Source organism: Arachis ipaensis, chromosome B5, assembly GCF_059453495.1.
Source record: "Arachis ipaensis isolate K30076 ecotype BB chromosome B5, ASM5945349v1, whole genome shotgun sequence".
Classification (NCBI taxonomy): domain Eukaryota; kingdom Viridiplantae; phylum Streptophyta; class Magnoliopsida; order Fabales; family Fabaceae; genus Arachis; species Arachis ipaensis.
Window position 1 is genome coordinate 90,802,633 of NC_142440.1, and position 21,109 is coordinate 90,823,741.

Genomic DNA, 21,109 nt, shown 5'->3' on the forward strand with positions numbered 1-21,109 from the left:
GAATGCGGTTCCCGCTATTCTCTGCCTATCCGTCTGCCACAGATTTGCGTAGAATTCCTGAACCATGTTTCTTCCCACCTTTGTTTCAGGATTAGCTAGGACTTCCCAGCTCCTGTTTCGAATTTGCTCTTGGATCTCTGGATATTCGTCTTTTTTCAGATCGAATTTAACTTCCGGGATCACTGACCTTAGACCCATTATTTTGTAGTGATGGTCTGAATGTTCTTTGGTTAAGAACTTCCCTTGATTCCAAAGTGGTTTTGGAATATTCTCTTTCTTGCCTCTTGAGTTGGTTTGTTTTCCCTTAGGGGCCATGATCTTAGTGGGTATTGGCTTAGTGATCACGGATAAACACACCAAACTTAGAGGTTTGCTTGTCCTCAAGCAAAAGAAAGGAAAGAAGAGGGATATGAGGAGAGCCAAGTCCGAATTGTGAAGGTGGGGGGGAGGCCGAACTAGAATTTAAAGGGAAGAGGGTGGGTTTTGAAAATTTTGAAGAAGATATGATAGAAGATATGATTTGTAAAAGATAAGTATGATAGGAAAAGGATGCACTTTAAAATTTAAAAGATATGAATAATATGAAAGATTTTTGAAAAAGATAGTTTTGTTTGGAAAAAGATATTGTGAAGATTTGAAAAATATATTGATGAGTTGAAAAAAATTTGAGAATGAAAAGAGATAGATTTGTTTTGAAAAAGATTTGAAAAGAAGTTGAAGAGGATTTAAAAAAACGGTTTATGTTTAGAATTAAGATACATTTGATATCTTTGAAAAAAGGATTTGAAAAATTAGGATTTGTAATATGTTTATGCAAGAAATCATGAATTGAAATCTTACTGGCTTTTTCGCACCAGTGAGCTTCTTTTTGCTGTTTTGTATTCTGAATCCTTCTGCAACCCTGTGAACTTATGCAATTGATTCTTAACCTTGAAGATTATTTATATTAAACCTGTATAAAAAAAATAAATAAGAAAAAGTTTTGTTAATGGCTGGGTTACCTCCCAGCAAGCGCTTCTTTATTGTCTATAGCTGGACCTTGCTGAGCTTTTAATCTAGCCTCAGCCTTGAGCACTCTTGCTCAACATTGCCTTCAAGATAATGCTTGATTCTCTGTCCATTAACAATAAACTTCTTATTAGAATCAATGTCTTGAAGCTCCACATAGCCATATGGTGACACACTTGTAATCACATATGGTCCCCTCCACCGGGATTTCATTTTCCCGAGGAATAGCCTGAGCCTAGAGTTAAATAGCAGAACCTTTTGTCCTGGTTCAAAGACTCTAGATGACAGCTTTCTGTCATGCCACCTCTTTGCTTTCTCTTTGTAGATCTTGGCATTTTTGAAAGCAGTGAGTCTGAATTCCTCTAGCTCATTCAGCTGGAGCAATCTTTTTTCTCCGGCTAAATTGGCATCAAAGTTTAGGAACCTGGTTGCCCAGTAGGCCTTATGTTCCAGTTCCACGGGTAGATGACAGGCCTTACCATACACAAGCTGCTATGGAGAGGTCCCTATAGGAGTCTTGAATGCTGTTCTGTAAGCCCACAGAGCATCATCCAAGCCTCTCGCCCAATCCTTTCTACGAGTACTTACAGTCCGTTCCAGGATTCTTTTTAGTTGTCTATTAGAGACTTCAGCTTGCCTATTTGTCTGTGGATGATATGGAGTTGCCACCTTGTGGCTAATTCCATACCGGACCATAGCAGAGTAAAGCTGTTTGTTGTAGAAGTGAGTGCCCCCATCACTAATTAGTGCTCTAGGGACACCAAACCTGCTGAAGATATGTTTCTAGAGGAACTTCAGCACTGTCTTAGTATCATTAGTAGGTGTGGCAATGGCCTCTACCCATTTGGATACATAGTCGACTGCAACCAGAATATAAGTGTTTGAGTATGATGGTGGGAAAAGCCCCATGAAGTCAATACCCCATACATCAAACAACTCAATCTCCAAGATTCCTTGTTGAGGCATGGTGTAACCATGAGGCAGATTACCAGCTCTCTGGCAACTGTCACAGTTATGTACAAACTCTCGGGAATCTCTATAGAGGGTAGGCCAGTAGAAGCTACATTGAAGGACCTTGGTGGCTGTTTGCTCACCTCCGAAATGGCCTCCATATTGTGACCCATGGCAATGCCATAAGATCTTCTGTGCTTCTTCTCTAGGCACACACCGGATTATTCTGTCTGCACATCTCTTAAAGAGATAAGGTTCATCCCACAAGTAGTACTTTGCATCAGTAATTAATTTTTTCTTTTGTTTCCTGCTGTACTCCTTGGGTATGAACCTTACAGCTTTATAGTTTGCAATGTCTGCAAACCATGGCATTCCCTGAATGGCGAACAAATGCTCATCAGGAAAGGTTTTAGAGATCTCAATAGAGGGAAAGGACGCCCCTTCTAATGGCTCTATCCGGGACAGATGATCAGCCACTTGGTTTTCTGTCCCTTTTCTATCTCTTATTTCTATATCAAACTCTTGCAAAAGCAACACCCATCTTATGAGCCTAGGTTTTGAATCTTGCTTTGTAAGTAGATATTTAAGAGCATCATGGTCAGTGTACACAATCACTTTTGATCCTACTAAGTATGATCTAAACTTGTCAATGGCATAAACCACTGCAAGCAATTCCTTTTCTGTGGTTGTGTAATTTTTCTGGGCATCATTTAAAACACGGCTAGCATAATAAATGACATGCAGAAGTTTGTCATGCCTCTACCCCAATACTGCACCAATGGCATGGTCACTGGCATCACACATTAATTCGAATGGTAATGTCCAGTCTGGTGCAGAAATAACTGGTGCTGTGACCAGCTTAGATTTCAGGGTTTTAAACTCCTGCAGGCACTCTGTGTCAAACACAAATGGCGTGTCAGCAGCTAGCAGGTTACTCAGAGATTTTGCAATTTTTGAAAAATTCTTTATAAACCTCCTATAGAATCCTGCATGCCCCAGAAAGCTTCTGATTGCCTTAACATTGGCAGGTGGTGGTAATTTTTTAATTACCTCTACCTTAGCTTGATCCACCTCTATTCCTTTGTTCGAAATCTTGTGCCCAAGGACAATCCCTTCAGTCACCATAAAGTGACATTTTTCCCAGTTTAAAACCAGGTTAGTCTCTTGGCATCTTTTCTGAACCAGTGTCAGGTGATCAAGACAGGAGCTGAATGAGTCTCCATATACTGAGAAGTCATCCATGAAGACTTCCAGAAAATTTTCCACCATATCAGAGAAAATAGAGAGCATGCATCTCTGAAAGGTTGCAGGTGCATTACACAGCCCAAATGGCATCCTTCTGTAGGCAAATACTCCAGATGGACATGTGAATGCTATTTTCTCTTGATCCTGGAGATCTACTGCAATTTTGTTGTAGCCTGAATAGCCATCCAAGAAGCAGTAATAATCATGACCTGCTAGTCTTTCTAGCATCTGGTCTATGAATGGTAAAGGAAAATGATCCTTTCTGGTGGCTGTATTGAGCCTTCTATAGTCAATACACATGCGCCACTCTGTAATTGTTCTTGTAGGAACCAGTTCATTTTTTCATTATGAACCACTGTCATGCCTCCCTTTTTGGGGACAACTTGGACAGGGCTCACCCAGGGGCTATCAGAAATAGGATAAATAATCCCAGCCTCCAGTAACTTAGTGACCTCTTTCTGCACCACTTCCTTCATGGCTGGATTTAGCCGCCTCTGTAGTTGAACCACTGGCTTAGCATCATCCTCCAATAGGATCTTGTGCATGCATCTAGCTGGGCTTATGCCCTTAAGGTCACTTATGGACCACCCAAGAGCTGTCTTGGGTGTCCTTAGCACTTGAAGTAGTGCTTCCTCTTCCTGTGGATTTAAAGTAGAGCTTATGATCACCAGAAAAGTGTCACCTTCTCCCAGAAATGCATATTTCAGGGATGGTGGTAATGGTTTGAGCTCGGGTTTTGGAGGTTTTTCCTCTTCCTGAGGAATTTCCAGAGGCTCTTTTATATCCTCTGAATCCTCCAAATCAGGCTGAACATCTTTAAAGATGTCTTCTAGCTCTGATTCGAGACTCTCAGCCATGTTGATCTTCTCTACCAAAGAGTCAATAAGATCAACTTTCATGCAGTCTTTTGGTGTGTCTGGATGCTGCATGGCTTTGACAGCATTTAACTTGAATTCATCCTCATTGACCCTCAGGGTTACTTCCCCCTTTTGGACCTCAATGAGAGTTCATCCAGTTGCTAGGAAAGGTCTTCCTAGAATGAGAGTAGCACTCTTGTGCTCCTCCATTTCCAGCACTACAAAGTCAGTGGGAAAGGCGAATGGCCCAACCCTGACAATCATGTCTTCAATTGCGCCTGATGGGTATTTAATGGAGCCATCAGCAAGTTGGAGACATATCCTGGTTGGTTTGACTTCTTCAGTTAAACCAAGCTTTTTGATAGTGGATGCATGTATTAGGTTGATGCTTGCCCCAAGATCACATAAAGCTGTCTTGGTGCAATCACCCTCTAATTTGCATGGTATCATAAAGCTCCCGGGATCTTTAAGCTTTTCTGGGAAGCTTTTTAAAATGACTGCACTGCATTCCTTAGTGAGGAGAACTCTTTCAGTTTCTCTCCAATCCTTCTTATGACTCAAGATCTCTTTCATGAACTTGACGTAAGAGGGTATTTGCTCAAGTGCCTATGCAAATAGAATCTTTATTTCAAGAGTCCTGAGGTAGTCTGCAAAGCGAGCAAATTGCTTATCCTGCTCCTCTTGGCGGAGTTTTTGAGGATAAGGCATATTGGCTTTGTATTCTTCAACCTTGGTTGCTGCAGGTTTATTTCCTACAGAAGTGGTTGGAGAAGCCTTTTTAGAGGGGTTGTTATCAGCACTTGTGTGTGTCTGATCCTTCACTGGTGTTTGAATGTCAGGGTTGGAAGCTTGATTGGCGTTGGACGCCAACTTCCTACCTGTTTCTGGCGTTTGAACGCTAGAATTGTTCCTCTCTGGGCCCTTACTGTCCTCAGAGGGATTTTGGATAATATTTTGCTCATCCTCTGTCAGTTGTTCTTTTCTTGGCTTTCTGCTGCTCTGAAGTGAGGTATTTAATGTTTTCCCACTTCTTAATTGAACTGCCTGGCACTCTTCTGTTATCTGCTTTGATAACTGCTATTTTGTCTGATTCAATTGTGCCTTCATATTTTTATTAGCATTTTTTGTGTCTTGTAGCATCTCCTTGAATTCTGCTAGCTGTTTTGTTAGAAAGCACAATTGTTGATTGAGTTCAGCAACTTGTTCTGGAGGACCAAGTTCAGTAGACACTGCTTTGGCTTCTTCTTTTATGGAGGACCCATTACTTATGTACAGATGCTGGTTTCTAGCAACTATATCAATAAGCTCTTGAGCCTCTTCAATAGTTTTCCTCATGTGTATAGATCCACCAGCTGAGTGGTCTAGGGACATCTGAGCTCCTTCTATAAGCCCATAGTAGAAGATGTCTAATTGCACCCACTCCGAAAATATTTCAGAGGGGCATTTCCTTAGAATCCCTCTATACCTCTCCCAGGCATTATAAAAGGATTCATCATCCTCTTGTTTAAAGCCTTGGATGTCCAGCCTTAGCTGTGTCATCCTTTTTGGAGGGAAATATTGATTCAGGAATTTGTCTGATAACTGTTTTTATGTCCTTATGCTTGCTGTGGGTTGGTTATTTAACCACCTTTTAGCTTGATCTTTTACAGCGAACAAAAATAGTAACAGTCTATATATATCCTGATCTACCTCCTTGTCACGTACTGTGTCAGCAATTTGCAAGAATTGTGCCAGAAACTCAGTAGGTTCTTTTTGTGGATGACCGAAATACTGGGAGTTTTGCTGCACCATGACAATGAGCTGAGGATTCAGCTCAAAATTGCCTGCTTTGATGGGAGGTATACAGATACTACTCCCATATGCAGCAGTAGTGGGATTAGCATATGATCCCAGAGTCCTTCTGGACTGTTCATTTTCACTTAGATCCATGATGGATAAAATGGAATTGATATGAATTGCAAGGAAAATATATTTTTGTTTTTATTTTATTGAAGTAGAACAAACCAAATTATTAAGATAAATAAAATAATAAGATAAAATAAAATAGAACAATTAGAAATTGGAATGTAAATTTTAAAAACTTAGAGAAAAATAAATTTAAAAGTGAAAATAATTGCTTAATTTAGAAGATTTGAAAACCTTTGGATATGATTTTTTGAAAAAGATTTTGAATTTTGAAAAGGTTTGATTTTTAAAATAAAAATCTGAATTTTTAAAAGTAATTTTCGAAAATTCAATTTAAATTAAAGAGAAAAGATATTTTTGAATTTAATGAGGAAAGAGAAAAACAATAAAAAGACACAAAACTTAAAATTTTTTTAGATCTAATGCTCCTTGTTTTCGAAAATTTGGAGGGAAAACACCAAGAAACACCAAACATAAAAATTTGAAGATCAAAACACAAGAAAGACTCAAGAACACCTTGAAGATTCACAAGAACACGAAGAACAAAAATTCAAAGACTCAAAGGACTCAAGCACATAAAAAAAAGAACACCAAACATAAAATTTTTAGAAAACCAAAAATAAATTTTCGAAAATTAAATAAGAACTAACAAGAAAACACCAAACTTAAAACTTGACACAAGATTTAATCACAGAAAAATTATTTTTGAAAAGATTTTAGAAAGAAAGACTCAAAGGAGCAACTATTCACAAGAACATAGACACATTCAAGAAATGCAAGGATTAAACAGAGAAAAACTATTATTATTATTATTAATTTTTTTTGGATACTAATAATTCGAAAATACACAAGAAAAAAACAAGAAAATTCACAAAACAAGAAAAACTAAAGATCAAACAAGGAAAATAAACAAGAACAACTTGAAGATTAAGAAAGAACAATGAACACAAATTCAAAAATTTAAAAGAAAATAAAAACATGCATTTGACACCAAACTTAAAATATGAAACTAAACTCAAACAGAAAAACTCAATTGTTAGTTTATAAAATTTTCGAAAAATTTAAAAAAGAGAAAATAAGGATCTAAAAAATTTCAACAAAAAATAATAATAGAAGACTCTAAACCAAAAAGAAAAATTTTTCCTAATCTAAGCAACAAAATAAATCGTCAGTTGTCCAAACTCGAACAATCCCCGGCAACGGCGCCAAAAACTTGGTGCACGAATTGTAAATCACACTTTTCACAACTCGTACCACTAACCAGCAAGTGCACTGGGTCGTCCAAGTAATACCTTACGTGAGTAAGGGTCGATCCCACAGAGATTGTTGGCTTGAAGCAAGCTATGGTTATTTTGTAACTCTTAGTCAGGATATCAATTATAATTATCAGTTGACTTGCAAATGAACAAGAGAGCATGGATTAAATAATACTTATTATGCAGTAATGGAGAATATGTTGGAGTTTTGGAGATGCTTTGTCTTCTGAATCTCTGCTTTCCCCCTGTGTTCTTCTTCACGCACGCAAGGTTCCTCCTATGGCAAGCTGTGTGTTGGTGGATGACCGTTGTCAATGGCTACCATCCGTCCTCTCAGTGAAAATGGTCCAGGTGTGCTGTCACCGCACGGCTAATCATCTGTAGGTTCTCACTCATGCTGGAATAGGATCTATTGATCCTTTTGCGTCTGTCACTATGCCCAACCCTTGTGAGTTTGAAGCTCGTCACAGTCATTCAATCCCTGAATCCTACTCAGAATACCACAGACAAGATTTAGACTTTCTGGATTCTCAAGAATGCTGCCAATGGATTCTAGCTTATACCACGAAGATTCTGATTAAGGAATCCAAGAGATATTCATTCAATCGAAGGTAGAACAGAGGTGGTTGTCAGTCACGCGTTCATAGGTTGAGAATAGAGTACAAAGTTTTGATCTAAAATGTCATGAGCTGCAAAATAAATCTCTAAAAGTTGTTTAAATACTAAACTAGTAACCTAGGTTTACAGAAAATGAGTAAACTAAGATAGATAGTGCAGAAATCCACTTCTGGAGCCCACTTGGTGTGTGCTGGGGCTGAGACTTGAGCTTTACACGTGCCTAGGCTGTTTCTAGAGTTAAATGCCAGGTTGTAACCTGTTTCTGGCGTTGAACGTCAGTTTATGTCGTCTATCCTTGAGCAAAGTATGCACTATTATATATTGCTGGAAAGCCCTGGATGTGTACTTTCCAACGCAATTGAGAGCGCGCCAATTGGAATCTTGTAGCTCCAAAAAATCCATTCTGAGTGCAGGGAGGTCAGAATCCAACAACATTAGCAGTCCTTTTTCAGCCTGAATCAGATTTTTGCTCAGCTCCCTCAATTTTAGCCAGAAAATACCTAAAATTATAGAAAAGCACACAAACTCATAGTAAAGTCTAGAAATATGAATTTTTCCTAGAAAATAATAAAAATATACTAAAAACTAACTAAAACATACTAAAAACTACATGAAATTAACCCCAAAAAGTGTATAAAATATCCGCTCATCATCCTGCAATAGCAAAATCCAACTTATCAATCTTGGTTTTGACTCTTGTTTTGCAAGTAAATATTTTAGTGCTGCATCATCTGTAAAAACAATCACTTTAGATCCAATAAGATATGATCTAAACTTGTCAAATGCAAACACTATTGCCAGTAGTTCTTTCTCAGTAGTAGTATAATTCCGTTGAGTTTCATTCAAAACCTTGCTGGCGTAATAGATAACATGCACTAAATTGCCTTTCCTCTGTCCCAGCACTGCCCCAACAGCAAAGTCTTATGCATCACAGATCAGTTCAAAAGGCAAATTCCAATTAGGTGGGGCAATAATATGAGCTGAGGAAACTTCTCTTTTCAGTGTTTCAAATGCTATTGTGCATTTTTTATCAAACACAAAAGGTGTATCAAAAACTAATAGGTTGCTCAAAGGCTTTGCAATTTTGGAAAAATCTCTGATAAACCTTCTGTAGAAACTAGCATAGCCTAAAAAACTCCTAATTGCCTTGACATTACTAGGTGGAGGTAATTTCTCAATTAATTCCAGCTTAGCTTTGTCCAATTCTATGCCTTTTTCTGAAATTTTATGGCCAAGGACAATCCCCTCTGTCACCATAAAGTGGCATTCTCCCAATTTAGAACGAGGTTTGTCTCTTGGCACCTTTTTAACACTAAGGCAAGATGATTTAGGCAATTGGGGAAGGAATCTCCAAAAACTGAAAAATCATCCATGAAGACTTCAATGAATTTTTCATTCATGTCTGAGAAAATAGACAACATGCATCTTTGGAAAGTTGCAGGAGCATTGCACAATCGAAAAGGCATGCGCCTGTAAGCAAAAGCTCCATATAGACAGATAAATGAGGTTTTCTCTTGATCTCTAGGATCAACCACTATTTGATTATATCCCGAGTATCCATCAAGAAAATAGTAATATGCATGTCCTGCCAATCTCTCCAGCATCTTATCCATGAAAGGGAGTGGAAAATGATCTTTTCTAGTTGCCTCATTGAGTTTCCTATAGTCAATGCACATCCTCCAGCTTGTTACTGTTCTTGTGGGAATGAGTTCGTTCTTCTCATTGGGTACAACTGTGATCCCTCCTTTCTTTGGAACCACATGGACAGGGCTCACCCATGGGCTGTTTGAAATGGGATAGATTACTCCTGCCTGCCATAGCTTTATAACCTCTTTTTGGACCACTTATTTCATGACAGGATTCAATCTTCTTTAGGCTTGAATGGAGGGTTTGACATCATCTTCCAGCAAGATCTTATGCATACATATGGATGAGCTTATCCCCTTTAAGTCAGCAAGGGTCCATCCGATGGCATCTTGGTGCTTTTGTAGCACTTGATTAATTCCTCTTCCTGTTCTTGACTAAGGGCAGAATTGATGATCACTTGGTAACTTCCATCACTTCCTAAGTATGCATACTTGAGAGTAGGAGGCTGTGCTTTTAGCTCCAGTTTGGGTGCTTCCTTTTCCTTTTTCCTCTCCTCCGATGTGCTTGGAATAGACACTTCAGCTGAATTGACATCAGTAACCTCAACATTTAACATGGAATCACCCTCTGTCACTCCTTCAAGTGCTTCTTCAAAGGTTTCTTGCACCACAGTTTCCAATGCATCTAGCCTCATACACTCTCCTAGTGACTCTGGTGGATAGCTCATGGCCTTGAATACATTGAATACCATTCTTTCATCATGTAGCCTAAGGGTAAGTTCACCCTTTTGGACATCAATGATGGCTCCATCAGTAGCTAAAAATGGCCTCCCCAAAATTATTGAAGCTTTAACTTCTTCCTCCATATCCAATACCACAAAGTCAGCAGGGAAGATGAAGTCTCATACTTTCACTAGCAAATCTTCTACTATTCCATGAGGTAATTTGAATGACCGATCTGCCAATTGGAGGCCATTCTTGTTGGTTTGGCTTCCTCAATCTTCATTCCTTTTATTATAGTTAAGGACATCAAATTTATACTAGCTCCCAAGTCATATAAGGCTTTTTCAACTGTTATTTCCCCTATGATGCAGGAAATTTGGAAGCTTCTTAGGTCCTTTAATTTTTAAGGCAGCTTGTGTTGGATGATAGCACTACATTCCTCAGTTAATACCACAGTTTCATCATTCCTCTAGCTTCTCTTCTTGGTCATTAATTCCTTCAAAAACTTATCATAGAGTGGCATTTGCTCTAGTGCTTCAGCAAAAGGAATGTTGATCTGAAGTTTCTTGAAGATCTCCAAAAATTTGGAGAATTGGCTGTCCTTTACATTATTCACTAGGCGCTGAGGGTAAGGAACCTTTGGGACATATGGCCTTAGAACTTCTTTCTCTTCTGATGGGTTGGGAGCAGGTGTTTGTGCTTCTTCCTTGGCATTTGAACTACCCTCTGCCTTCTCTTCTTGAGTCTCCCTTGAAGTTTCTTTCAATTCCTTTCTGCTTCTGAGGGTAATAGCTTTGCATTCCTCTCTTGAAGTTGTCCTGGTGGCATTACCTGAACTGTGGCCAGGTGCTTGCTTGGACAAGTATCCAATTTGTGCTTCAAGTTTATGAGTGGCAGCATCTTGGTTTTGCAGATTGGATATCACTTTCTCCTTGAATTTCTTCATGTCTTCAGACTCCTTGCAAAGGCTTGCAAGCATAGCTTCTATTTTGGCCATTCTATCATCATCATGTGGTGATAGTTGGTTGAAATTAGGGTGTTGAGAGTGGTTATTATGGCTTTGGTATGGTGGCTGTGAATAAGTATTTTGTGTGGTATGGTATGATTTTTGCATGGAGTGTTGGTGAGTAGAGTTGTTATACTGGTTTGGATTATGAGGTCTGTGGTCTTGGCCTTGGTTTTGTTGGTTCCGCCACCTAAAGTTTGGGTGGTTCCTCCAACTAGAGTTATAGCTTTTAGAATATGGATCATGAGCTTGACTAGATGAATTTCCAAAGTAATTAACTTCCTCCCAGTTAACTCCTTCTTCTGTGTCCAACTCTCCTTGAGGTGATGATTGAGTGTGGATAGCTGCAGTCTGATTCTTCTCCATTTGCTTGGTCAATTCAGTCAATTGCTTGGTGATCATCTTATTCTGGTCCAGGATTGCATCCATATGGTTTAATTCCAGGACCCCCTATTGTTACTTCTGTCTGAGGCATAAAAATACTCATTGTCAGCCACTGTCTCTATAACATCAATGGCTTCTTCAATGGTCTTCTTCTTGTTCAGGAAACCTCCAGATGAGTGGTCTACAGTTTTTTTTTATTCACAATTCAGCCCTTCATAAAAGATATGAAGTTGCACCCACTCATTAAACATATCAGGGGGGCATTTTCTTGTTAAATCTTTGAATCTCTCCCAGGCTTCATAAATAGTCTCACCATCCAACTGTCTGAATGTCTGTACTTCAGTTCTCAGCCTGTTTACTTTTTGTGGAGGGTAGAACCTTGTTAAGAATCTATTCACTACATCATCCCAAGTTGTCAAGCTTTCCTTGGGAAATGATTCTAGCCATTTTGATGCTTTGTCCCTCAAAGAAAATGGAAATAGTAGCAATCTATAGGTGTCAGGATGAACATCATTAGATTTAACTATGTCACATATCCTTTGGAATTTAGTGAGATGCTCATTAGGGTCCTCTTGGGCACTTCTTCCAAAAGAACAGTTGTTTTGCACAAGAGTTATGAGCTGAGGCTTCAATTCGAAATTATTAGCATGGATAGTTGGCTTTTGAATGCTGCTACCACAGTTTCCTGGGTTTGGATTGATGTAGAATCCCAGAACTCTCCTCTCTGGTCTAGCAGGATTAGCTGCAACTCTTCTGGCATGATTTTTCACCTCTTCTTCATGAATGTTTTCCATATCATCCTCCATGGTTATATCCAAATCTTCCTCCTCTTCTTCTGCACCAACAACCCTCTTTCCTCTTGCTTTCTTCCTTAGTCTCAGGTAGGTTCTTTCCGGTTCACTATCAAACGAGGATGAGGTTTCCTTTATCCTACCTGTCATACAAGGTACAAGTACAAGAAACAGCAAAGAGTTCACTAAAACAGAGTATAGTTAGCTTGGTTAGAGCAATTTATCAAATGGTTAGTGGGTTAGCTTGCTGAAAAGTAAGTAAATAAAGAAAAATAAAGAGAAACAACTGAAATTACAGAAAACGAAAATGAACAGCTGAAATTAAAACTCAATTAATCAAAAGAAAAGAAAAGTGCTCAATTTAGTTATCTTTCAATTTAGTAATTATCAATACAAAACCAATCCCTGGCAACGGCGCCGTAAACTTGATTCACTCGAAAACTGTCTCTCAATAATTTCCTACCGGCAAGTGCACCGGATTGTCGTCAAGTAAAAACTCACTGTAGAGTGAGGTCGAATCCCACAGGGATTGGTTGGTTGATCAATGTTAATTGGAGAATTGTGCTTGTTGAGCGAAATCAAAATTGGGTTGAGATTGCAGAATGTAGATTTGGCGGGAAACTTGAATTGCAAGGAATTATCTGACAGAAATTAAATTGAAAAAAATAAATGACAGAATCTTAAATTGCAAGAAATTAAATGGGAATGGGGAGTAAGCATGAAATTAAAGACGCAGAATATAAAAGAATGGGTAGATCAGAGATGGGAAAGTTCATTGGGGTCAGGAGATGTTATAATTCTCCGGATCAAATTCATTTTATCTCTTCCTCAATCAATGCTTTCATTGAACTTCTTTGCAATCTTAGGTGATTAGATCCCAATTCCTTGGCAATCTAATCTCTCTAAGCATGAACAATTGCCCAATTCCTTGATTTAAGTGCTCACGGGGAGAGATGAAGTTTGGTCACTGATTATACCACTCAAATTCATAGATCAAAGTATTGGTAGGATTACATGTCACTATATCCATCCAAACCCCAATCTAATCCAATGTGAGAAAGAATTTCTAGCATGATCTCCTCATTCCTCTTCCAAGGTTCAGAGGAGATCCAATTATGAGTAGCTTCTTTCCCAAGACAACTATGCAATTGGATGAGGAACGAAAGCTTTCTAGCAAAATCAAGAGAAAAGAAAGAAGAAGAATAATGAAAACTAATATTGATCCATAACCCAATGAAAAGGGTTTAGTTGTTCATAGCTCTCAAAATGGAAAATGGAATTGAAAGATACATCACTTAATTGAAAGAATTGCCAAAAATTAAATGAGCCGAAAAGTAAAAAGTGCAGTACAAGTCCAGTCCACCCTTTCTAACTTAAATTCTAAGCTATTTATACACTTTCTTCCATTGATCTTCAATCTCTGAATTGGGCTTTTGGCATTGATGGAATTGGGTTGAGGTTGCTCAAATTCGTTTCCCTTGCTGTTGAGAAGAGATCTGTTTGATTTGCAAAGTTCTGGTGCTCAAGTTGGAGTCAACGTTTGATGGCCAACGTTGATTCAAACGCCTTTCTTAAAAACCAGATATACCTGCTTTCATTGGCGTTTGACTCAACGTTGGAGGGCCAACGCTCTGCTACCTATGCGTACGCGTGCACCACGCGTATGCGTGAAGGCTGTGATTTTGCTTATTCACGCGTGTGCGTACACCACGCTTACGCATGTATTGCTATTTTTCCCATCCACGGGTACGCGTCACTGACGCGTACACATCGATTCAAGATTGTCAATTCCAATTTCTGGGCTTCTTATCGTGGACGTTGGAGGCAACGTTTGAGGCAATGTTGGACCTCCAACGTTCGTTTGGTAATGCGTACGCGTGACTCACGCTTGCGCGTGGATATAGAAATTTTCTTCTCTCACGCGTACGTGTCATAGACGCATATGTGTCGCTCAAAAATCCTTTAGCTCCAAAATTGAACATTTTCAATGACGTTGGAGGTAACGTTGGTTCACCAATGTTCCCTCCAATGTTGGCACCTATATTTTCTTTTTCCAGAACGTTGCCTTCAACATTGATGGGCCAACGTTGGCTCCAACAATGGCCTCTCCTTCTCTTCTTTCTTGCTCTTTTTCTGCTTCTTTCTTCCTATCATCAACCAAACAAACTCATCAAATCCTTGGCATAAGTCATGAGAATTCTCATCATTCTTAGCACACAAGTAATTATAGCATGATTATCATGAAATTGCAACAAATTAACTATGGTCGGATGAATCCAGGCATGCATGTATTTTTACCCCAATAGCCTACTTATAACTCAAGAAAGTACATAAAACTTATTAAATTCAAAGAAAAAAGGTTAGTGAAACTAGCCTAAGATGTCCTGGCATCAATGGGCTTGCCTTGGGAATCCCTTTTCCACTGTGCTCCTTCCATACAGATATCTGAGAGCACTTGATCCAATCTCTTATCAAAGTTGACTCTCCTAGCGTAAGGATGAGGATCTCCTTGCATTAGAGGGAAGTTGAACGCCAACCTCACACTTTCTGGGCTGAAATCTAAGATTCTCCCTGGACCATGGTGCTCCAATTCCTTCGATTTGGGTTCACACTAGTGTCATGGTTTTTAGTAACCCATGGATTACCATAGAACTCTTACACCATTACAATCCCAACATCTTGAATGGGATTGGTTAGGACTTTCCAACCACTTCTCCAGATCTCTCTTCAGATTTCCGGATACTAATTCTTCTTGAGCTTGAAAGGGACCTTAGGGATCACTTTCTTCTCTACCACTACTTCATAGAAGTGGACTTCATAAGCTTTGGTGATGAATCTCTCCATTTTCCAAGATTCAGAGGAGGTAGCTACTACTTTTCCTTTCCTCTTTCTAGAGGATTCTCCAACCTTGGGTGCCATGAATGGTAATGGAATGAAAAAAAGCTATGCTTTTCTAACACCAAACTTAAAACTTTGCTCGTCCTCGAGCAAAAATAAAGGAAAGAGAAGAATAGAGTAGAAGATAGAGGGAGAGAGAGGGCACGACCTTGTGGGTTTATGAGTGTATGAGAGGTGTGTGTATGAAGGGTTATGAAGAGGGGTGTTTATAGAGAGTGGGTAGGGTTGGGTTCGGCCATGGGTGGGGTTTTGGGTGGGAAATTTGATTTTGATGTGGGTGGGGGTTGGTGGGAGTTATGATGGATTTGGGGAAGTAGTATGGATGTGATTGGGCTAGGGTTTACAGGGAAGTGTGTATGGGAAAGTGTAAAAGTAAGTGGGGTAGGTAAACATGCTGTGGGACCCACTGCTCTTGAGAGGCTAGGAATTTCAGATTCCCTGTTCTCTAGCACTAGCGTTTGAACGCCCAGGGGCTGCTCCCTGGCTAGCGTTCAATGCTAGCAATGCTGCACATTAGGGGCATTGGACGCCCAGGGATAACTCCTTGAGTGGCGTTCAACTTTTAATAACACTCCATTCAGAGTGTTCTATTTTCACTGCTGTGAATTCTGTCTCTGTTCTGACTGATGCACATGATCATGAGTCTAAAAGAAAATAAAAATGATAAAAATAAAATTAATTAATTAAGGTTGGGTTGTCTCTCAACAAGCGCTCCTTTAACGTCACTAGCTTGACGGTTAGCTCCTTATGGAGGTGAGTATGGGCTCAGATTTTCACCCCTGATAGTGAACTTTCTTCTTGTCTTCTTATGAATAAGCTCGACATGCTCTAAAGACAGGATACGGCTTACTGTATGTGGTAAGACTTGCTTCTTGGTGAAGACAATTCTCATGCCAGGTGAGAGGCCTTCAGTTGGGACTTTCTTGCCCCTCCAGCCTTTAGTTACTTTCTTCTTTGTACTTTTGTGCTTAGAATTTGTTGATGGCTGCCCAACACCAAACTTAGAATTGACGTCTAGGGACTCTGTAAAGCTCTGAATAGAAAGGGAGGGTTGGAACACTAGGTGTTGCACCATGGTCTCTCTCTTTTCAGAGGGAGAATTAGGATTGGACATCTTGACCAAGATGAAGTCCTCTCCTAGTTGGAAAACCATTTCTCCCTTTGCCACATTAATTATAGCATTGACAGTGGCTAGGGAAGGTCTTCCAAGGATGACAGAGTTATCCTCATCCTCATCCTCTCCTATGTCTAAGACTATTCTCCCTTTACCATGACATCCTCTACTTAACCATATGGCTTCTTCATTGTCTTGTCCGCCATCTCTAATAAGATGTTTACAGCTTGTACCACAAGGATTCGAAGCTTAATACTTGACCCTAGGACACACAAAGCTTTCTCAAAGGTCATAGTGCCTATGGTGCAAGGGATTAGAAAGTGTCCAGAATGGAAGCTTCTGAGGTAGCCTCTGCTAAACCAAAGCATGGAGTTCTTTGGAAAGCAGTGGAGGTTCTTCCTCCAATGGCTTTGTACCAAATAACTTGGAATTCAGCTTCAAAAGAGCTCCTAGGTACTGAGCAACTTGCTCTTCCCTAGTGTCTTCATCCTCATCAGAGGATGAGTATTCATCATAACTCATGCACGGCAGAAGTGCATTCAAAGGAACCTCTATGGTCTTTATGTGAGCATGGACTTCCTTTACTTCTGGGATAGAGGTTTCTTGAGTGGGACTTAAGCACTTAAAGGGTGTGTGATGACCGGAATTCACACCCTATTCAAAATTTGGTGCATTAGTCCTTTTGGCAAGCGCACCAAAATTATCGTCAAGTAATAACCCACAGTGGAGTGGGATCATATCCACAGAGATTGGCGAATTCGAGCAGTTTTAATTAATTGATGAATTAGTCAAGCAGATCAATAGGATTGTAGAGTGCAGAATTGTAAATGACATAAATGTAAATGACTAGAATATAAAGAAAAGTAATAAAGTGTAGAAATATAAATGGCGGAAAGTAAAGGGCAGAATCATAAATGACTTGAATGTAAATGGGAATGGGGAATTGCTGAATGTAAAAATAAACAGTAAAGAAATGGATAGATAAGAATGGGGAAATTCATTGAGATTGGGAGATGTTGTCTCTTTGGATCAAATCTAGCTTATATCCTCTTCAATCATGCAACTCATTGACCTCTTGGCAATCATGATTGGTTGAGCCTCAATCCCTTGGTGACTCAATCTCTCAGATCTTGATCAATAGCCAATTTCTTGATCTAATTGCTCATGAAGAGAGATATGCTTGGTCCCTGATTATACCACACACTATTATAGGTCCAAGTAGAGGGAGGATTATATGTCACATATCCAAACACCAATACCCAGATTCTACTCTAGTGTAAGAAGAGATTTCAAGCATGGTTTCATGTTTCCTTTCCCAAGGTTCCTATGAAACCAAATTGCATTCAATCTCCTTTCCAATATAATTTTTTGTGCATTGGCGTGCCACGCCTAGTTGCTCAAGTGGCACACCCAATCTTCAATTGCCTTCAGCCCCTTCTCTGGATTATTGTACCAGCGTGCCATGCCATGCTGCTCAAGTGGCACGCTCATGGATTTGTGAACTCTTCAAGCTTGGCGTGCCACGCCAGGGTTCTCAAGTGGCACGCCCAAGTGACTTTTTGGGGCTGGTGTGCCACGCCTTCGACACCAAGTGGCACGCCATAGTGAAGGTTCTTCTTGGAATGGTGAGTTGGCGTGCCATGCCCCTTTGCTCAAGTGGCACGCCCATAGTAATTGATGGGCCAGGCATGCAACGCCCAGCTTGGCGTGCCACACCCCTTTTATGTCCTCCATTTGACTCTCTAGAATTTTGTATTAGCGTGCCACACCCAGTCTCTGGCGTGCGATGCCCACATGCATGCTTGGACTTCTTCTCTGGACTTTAGCACTGGTGTGCCACGCCCAGCTCCTAGCGTGCCACGCCAGTGCATTTTTGTGGCGTTTGCTTCATGTGGCACGCCGGTTTCACACGCCCAGCTTCTTATTTGTCTTCTACCCAATTTTTGATGCTTTTCTCACCTGAAATTCAGCACAACTCATCTCAAAGTAGTGTACCATAATATTCATCAAATAATGCATGAATTGTACTGATCAAATGAGATTTATGCTCTTTTATGGTCTTCTTTATGCAAGAAAGAAGGGTAGATGATACAAGTCATCAGTGTGCTTTGACTGGTGTTAAACGCTAGCTCTGTTAGCTTATTGTGCGTCAAATGCCCGTGCTGTGCATACTTACTGGCATTAAATGCCAGCCCCTTAATATTTTGGGCATTGAACACCCAGCAGGGATATCCTTGCAAGCGTTCAATGCCAGCCTCCCTAGGTGTGTGGGCGTTGAACGCCCAGTGAGGGGTTCCTCACTGGCGTTCAGCGCTAGGCTGCCTGCCAGTTTGGGTGTTGAACTCCCATTGAGGGGTTCCTCACTGGCGTTCAACGCCAGGGTTCCTGGGTGTTTGGGCGTTGAACGCCCAGCCAATGCTCCTTGGCTAGCGTTTAACGCCAGCTCTGCTGCCAGGATGGACGTTGAACGCCCAATGAGGGGTTCTTCACTGGTGTTCAATGCCTTCTATATCTCCTCAGTTTTGGCCTCTACCTCCATGGTTATTTTTTCTTTTATTTTAATTAATATTCGAATTCTTCTCTCTCTCATCTCTTTCTATTTATTTTATTTATTTACTAACACTTCTCTTCTTAAAATTTGAACCCTCTCCCTCTCTCTATGTTCAAATTCTTCTTCTCCCTTCTTCTTTCTATTCTTCTATTCTTCTACTCACATAAAGAAATCTCTATACTGTGACATAGAGGATTTCTCTTCTTTTCTGTTCTCTTCTTTTTCATATGAGCAGGAACAAGGATAAGAACATTCTTGTTGAGGATGATCCTGAATCTGAAAGGACTCTAAAGATGAAGCTAAGAGAAGCTAAAGCACAACACTTTGGAGAAGACGTAACAGAAATTTTCGAAAAAGAAGTAGAGATGGCAGCCAAAAATAACAATAATGGTGGAGATGCAAGGAAGGTGCTTGGTGACTTTACTGCACCAACTTCTGACTTCTATGGAAGAAGCATCTCAATTCCTGCAATTGGAGCAAACAACTTTGAGCTTAAGCCTCAATTAGTTTCTCTAATGCAGCAGAATTGCAAGTTTCATAGACTTCCATTGGAAGATCTTCATCAGTTCTTAGCTGAATTCTTACAAATCTGTGACACTGTTGAGACCAATGGGGTTAATCCTGAGGTCTACAGACTTATGCTTTTCCCTTTTGCTGTAAGAGACAGAGCTAGGACATGGTTGGACTCACAACCTAAAGAAAGCCTGAACTCTTGGGAAAAGTTGGTCAATGCTTTATTGGCCAAATTTTTTCCACCTTAAAAATTGAGCAAGCTTAGAGTGGAAGTCCAAACCTTCAGACAGAAGGAAGGTGAATCCCTCTATGAAGCTTGGGAAAGATACAAGCAACAGATCAAAAGGTGTCCTTCTGACATGCTTTCAGAATGGAGCATCTTATATATTCTATGATGGTCTGTCTGAATTGTCCAAGATGTCATTGGATCACTCTGCTGGTGGATCTCTTCATCTGAAGAAGATGCCTGCAGAAGCCTAGGAACTTATTGAAATGGTTACAAATAACCAGTTCATGTATACCTCAAAAAGAAATCCTGTGAATAATGGGATGACTCAGAAGAAAGGAGTTCTTGAGATTGATACTCTGAATGCAATGTTGGCTCAGAATAAAATATTAACTCAGCAAGTCAATATGATTTCTCAGAGTCTGACTGGAATGGAAGCTGCATCCGGTAGTACTAAAGAAGCTTTCTCTGAAAAAGAAGCTTATGACCCTGAGAATCTTGCAATGGAAGAGGTGAATTACATGGGAGAATCCTATTGAAACACCTATAATCCTTCATGGAGAAATCATCCTAATTTCTCATGGAAGGAGCAGCAGAAGCCTAATCAAGGCTTCAATAATAATAATGGTGGGAGAAATAGGTTTGGCAATAGCAAGCCTTTCCCATCATCTTCTGAGCAAAAGACAGAGAATTCTAAATAGAGCCTCTCTAACTTAGCAACCATAGTCTTTGATCTATCTAAGACCACTCTCAGTTTCATGACTGAAACAAGGTCCTCCATTAGAAATTTGGAGGCACAAGTGGGTCAACTGAGTAAAAGAGTGACTGAAACTCCTCCTAGTACTCTCCCAAGCAATACAGAAGAGAATCTAAAAAGAGAGTGCAAGGCCATCAATATACCCAACATGGCCGAACCTGGAGAGAGTCAAAAGGCAGTGAATTCCAATGAGGAAGACTTCAATGGACATCCACTAGCCAATAAGGAGTTTCCTAATGAGGAACCAAAGGAATCTGAGGCTCATATAGAGACCATAGAGATTCCACTGAACTTACTGTTGCCATTCATGGGCTCTGATGAGTATTCTTCCTCTGAAGAAGATGAAGATATTGTTGAAGAGCAAGTTGCTCAGTATCTAGGAGCAATCATGAAGCTGAATGCCAAGATATTTGGTAATGAGACTTGGGAGGATGAACCTCCATTGCTCATCAATAAACTAAATACCTTGGCTCAACAGAAATTACCTCAGAAGAAACCGGATCCCGAAAAGTTCTTAATACTTTGTAACATAGGCACCATGACCTTTAAGAAGGCTCTGTGTGACCTGGGGTCAGGAATAAACCTCATGCAACTCTCTGTAATAGAGAAACTAGGGATCTTTGAGGTATAAGCTACTAAATTCTCACTAGAATCGGTAGACAAATCAAGGAAACAAGCTTATGGAGTTGTAAAGGATGTCGTAGTGAAGGTTGAAGGCTT

General features: G+C 40.0%; 2 non-coding genes across 2 annotated transcripts; one reads left to right on the forward strand and one right to left on the reverse strand.

Annotated features, from left to right (window-relative positions):
- The first annotated feature begins 11,784 nt into the window (after positions 1-11,784).
- Positions 11,785-11,892, forward strand: LOC148564931 (small nucleolar RNA R71). The gene has a single exon (XR_015885528.1). It is a non-coding gene; the product is annotated as a small nucleolar RNA R71 (small nucleolar RNA).
- A 7,771-nt stretch (positions 11,893-19,663) lies between these two features.
- LOC148564932 (small nucleolar RNA R71) lies at positions 19,664-19,771 on the reverse strand. The gene has a single exon (XR_015884539.1). It is a non-coding gene; the product is annotated as a small nucleolar RNA R71 (small nucleolar RNA).
- Between the last annotated feature and the right edge of the window lie 1,338 nt (positions 19,772-21,109).